The 4,402-nt window shown below is 43.1% G+C and overlaps 1 protein-coding gene across 5 annotated transcripts in view; it reads left to right on the forward strand.

Moving 5' to 3' along the window:
• The window catches only part of LOC135903701 (uncharacterized), a 107,057-nt gene that overhangs the window by 28,916 nt on the left and 73,739 nt on the right, over positions 1–4,402 (forward strand). The window contains exon 4 of one of the 5 annotated variants that reach the window (XR_010564893.1): positions 4,074–4,207. The exons of the other annotated variants lie outside the window; for them this stretch is intronic. The gene's annotated coding sequence lies outside the window, so the exon portion shown is untranslated. Of the gene's footprint in view, positions 1–4,073; positions 4,208–4,402 lie in introns of those variants that run through there. 5 annotated transcript variants of the gene reach the window in all.

Genomic DNA, 4,402 nt, shown 5'->3' on the forward strand with positions numbered 1-4,402 from the left:
CGCTGGTACTTTGCCTTCCTCCCATAGTTTGTTGAGGTAGAAGGTGAGCTGATCAATTGCTTCGTCGCTGAGGTTTCGAATTAGCGAGTTTTGAATTTTGTCCGCCCCTGCTGCTGCGTTCTTTGTTGCAGCCCTTACAACCTCTTCTCTTGTGATGGGTCGGTCTGTAGTTGAATTTTCTTCACCCTGGTAGTCGCCTCGGTAGCCTTCTATCGAGATCTTTCCGTAGCATTTTTCCCGTACTGCTTGGAGCAGTTCTTCTGTTCCTTCATACTGGTGGATTAACCTCTGAATGGATTTGCTGCTTTTCGCCTTGCTCTTGCTCGGATCCATGAGTGTTCCGAGGATATGCCATGTTCTGGCTGTGCTTAGGGTGCCATTCAGTGTGGTACTAAACTGCTGCCACCCCTGCCTTGCCAGCTGCGTTGCATACTACTCTGCTTGCCGAGTTATTATGGCATTTTTTTTCTTAAGCTTTCTATTTAGCTTCTGACGCTTGGTTAGGCCTCGTCGTGCCTCCCATAGCCTGAGGAGTTGTTTGTCCACTTCTGGTGCTTGTTCTGTTCCACTTCTTTTGTGTACAAATCTCTTATTTGTCCGAGTTGTTGGCTCCAACCCTCTGCCGAGGTGATGTCCCCTTTTAGCTGTTTACAGTGGACTCGAAAGGCATCCCAGTCTGTTAGATTTGCCTTGCTAATCTTCCTCCTGATGCTTTCTGCCTCTGTGCTGACCCTGATGATGTAGTCGTCGCTGCCGAGGTTTTCTTGCAAGTTCTCCCATTCGACTTGTTTAGCGCCCCTGACAAAGGTTAGGTCGGGACACGTGTCCACGATTACGCTATTGCCCTATCTGACGGGTTGGCTTTCATCTGCGAGTAGCTCGCAGCCTGTTTTCTGCAGCTGTGCAGATACTGCGCCCTTTCTTGTCTTCGATTCTACTGCCCCACTGCGGACTCTTCGCATTGAAGTCTCCTGCTATTATTAGGGTGTTTTGCCCTGCAAGCTTCTTCGCTTCCGCAAAAAGTTTAATGAAGTTTCCCGTTTTTAGGTGGGCTATATAGATTGATTACGAAAGTGCTCTTAGCTTTCTTTTTCTGTTTTGGAATCACTTCGGTCACTATATGTTCTAGCTGTGTGTCTTCTAGTTCCTTATGTGCTATGGTTGTTATTTTGTTCCGTATTAAAGTCGCTGTTAGTCCATTTTCCTGACACATATATCCTTTTAGGGTTGGGATGCAATTTATTTCCTCTAGTGTTAATGAACTGTTGCAGGAGCCCTTGCTTGCGCTTGTAGCTCCTGCAGTTCCACGGCCAAATCTCTAGTTGGTTTGGTCCTGCCATGTTGATGTATTGGTGTTATTTGTTCCCTGGGATTCTGATCCAAACCTGCGCTCATTGTAGAGGTGGTCTCTGGCGTTGTTTACTGTTCTTTGTGTAGTTTGATTCAATTCAATTCAATTCACTTTATTTCAACACCACAATGTTGAGGACCGCGAACAAAAAGCCTTTTATGGCTTGACAAGGTCCGCAGCCCCTTTTAACAAGCAGTGACAGCGCATAGGGTTAGGTATTACATATTAAGCTAGATCACGAGTGTCAGGCAAAATGCATATCTATAATATATACATACATACAAGTGTAAAAATGAATTAAGTGAAACAGAATGTATATGCAGTACATATAGCACTCACGTACAATTAAAACCGAAAGAATTAGCGTTAATTACTAATGCACATTATACATATATGAAATCAACAAATGTGTCACACAAAACATACTGCAATGCACACTTCGGCAAATACACTGTTACAAAAACAATTTCTTCCATTTTTGCGGAAACAAAGGAAAGACAAGAAAAAAAGAAAGCACAATAATGAACTTTATACAGTGTTGATTTTATTGAGACAAGATGGTAATGTAAAGCGCAACATTTGGTATGTGCCCGTGGCATCTCCCAGAGTTCGCAACTGCGCGTATTTAGCTTCCCATCTCTACGTTTTAAGTTCGATATAGTATTTAGCGTGTTATTATTTCTTTTAACACCTGTCTTATATCGGTGAATTAGTGTTTGCTCATAAATATCAGGCATAGGAAGTAAATTCAGTTTTTTGAAAAGTGGACGCGTATGTGTGTTGTGGGGAACGTCCAGAATACTACGGACGGCCTTTTTTTGTACTCTATGTAATGTGGCGATATTAGAAAGTGTCGTAGTACCCCAAACAAGATGGCAATAATGAATTTGGCTGAGAAGCAAGGATTTGTATAGGAAAAGTTTGATGTTTTTAGGGAGAAAATATCTTAACCTGCATAAAATGCCACTCACACGGGATATTTTCGCAGCGACTAAATCCACATGCAAATTCCACGACATGTTCGAATACAACCCCAAGACATTTAACAGTAGGCACAATCGGAATAATAGAATTATTAAGTTGTAGTGTTAGGTCTGTAGCAACGTTACGATTTCTCGGTCTGAACAGAACAGCTGTTGTTTTCTAAGTATTTATACTAAGTGAATTTGCGGTAGACCACGAGGACAGTTTTGTTAGTGCTTCATTTGCGATACCGATAGCCTCTGTGGAATTCGGTGCGGTAACCAGAATAGTTGTGTCATCCGCGTACATAATAAATTTCACATTATTATCTATAGTAACTAAGTCATTGATATAAATACAAAAAAGCAGGGGCCCCAGAATACTTCCTTGTGGCACTCCCGCGTGAACTGGCTTTAAATTAGACACATATCATTCTATGATCACTTGTTGCATACGGTGTTGCAGATACGACTGTATTAATTCAAGAAATACACCACGAAATCCATAATGTTCAAGTTTGTTGAGTAGTGTGGAATGATTTACACAATCAAACGCCTTCGAATAATCAACAAAGATGCCCAGAGTACATAATTGCTGTTCAAACGACTGCAATATAATTTCCTTTTGAGTAAGTAAGGCAGTTTCTGTTGACTGCCCTTTCACAAAGCCATACTGCATACTAGTTATAAGGTCGTGTTTGATCAGAAACGATGTCATGCGAGCATGTACTAGTTTTTCTATACCTTTAGAAAAAATGGGCAACACAGATATTGGACGGTAGTTTGTCAGCTCGTTTTTATCACCACCTTTGTATAAAACTACTACCTTCGCAACCTGAAGTCTTTTCGGGAACGAGCCCCTGGAAAATATCAAGTTGATTATGTGTACTAATGCAGGTAGAATCAAGTCCAGGACATGCTTAATTGGCATGATCTCGAATCCTTCGACGTCACAACATCGGCTGTTTTTGATAAACATAAAAGTAGTAAATACCTCATTTTCCGTAGTAGGCGCTAAAAATGCAGATTGTTTTGTCCTGCAGCGAAGATAACTCAAAGAATTAGGATCATGAGTACTGTTTACTAAAGTTGTGAAATAGTTTTTAACTGTATTTGCAAGCGTCTCATTTGATAAAACTTTATCACCTAGTGTAATTTCTGTTATAGTCGTGTTCTTATCTCCTCGCCCAAGAAAACCATTAATACGCTTCCAGATAACATCAGATTTCTTTATTACGTCATTATTGAACAAATTATTCAAATACCGTCTCTTCTCTCTACGCAAAAGACTATTTGCTTTGTTCCTTTGCACCTTAAATTCATGCAAAGCTTTTTTCAGTCCTGGTGTCAATAAAAGTCGTATAGAGGCGGTTTTTGGGACGAATTTCACGGATACAGTTTTTATTTATCCATGGTTTTTTGGCTTTACGTGGTGGTTTAACTACTTTGCATTTGAAGCATTTATCATAAGTATCCTTAAACCTAGCGCAAAAATATTCATAAGCAGTTTCTGGATCACTGGCACGCATCAGTTCTGACTGTGGTGATTAGGACTGTTCGGCACTTTCGCTAGTGCGCAGTGAGGCGGAAGAAAGACAGAGTCATTTATATGCGTTTATAAAACTCAAAGCAACCTTTAAAACAGATATATACAGAGAGTTGCCGTCAGAATATATACAGAAACTGCAGTCAGTGTGTCCACGGGCTGAGACAGTCCCGGGTTGCGCGGCTCACAGTTCGCTGGTCACGGCACCGTGCAGTCTCCCGTGCTGGAGCTGGCCACGACGACCACACGCTCGGGCCCCGTTCAGCACGGTTCCCGAACTCGGCACGCTTTGACGCCGAAGCGGCAGCAGCCAGGGGACGCCTTGCTCCACACATCCTCGATGTCCGACTCCGACGCCGCTTGCGACCGACGTGCTACAGTCGCACGTCCAGCACGACCTCGGTGCCCAGCTCGTGCGCCGCTCGCAATCCACGTGCGGCGGTCACACGTGAGGACCTCGACTAGCACAGCAACATCTGTGCCAGACTCAAACGCTGCTCGGCACGCTCAGGTGCGGCAGCTCAGGGACCGGCGGCCCTCGGG

This window comes from Dermacentor albipictus, chromosome 9 (assembly GCF_038994185.2).
Source record: "Dermacentor albipictus isolate Rhodes 1998 colony chromosome 9, USDA_Dalb.pri_finalv2, whole genome shotgun sequence".
Taxonomy (NCBI): domain Eukaryota; kingdom Metazoa; phylum Arthropoda; class Arachnida; order Ixodida; family Ixodidae; genus Dermacentor; species Dermacentor albipictus.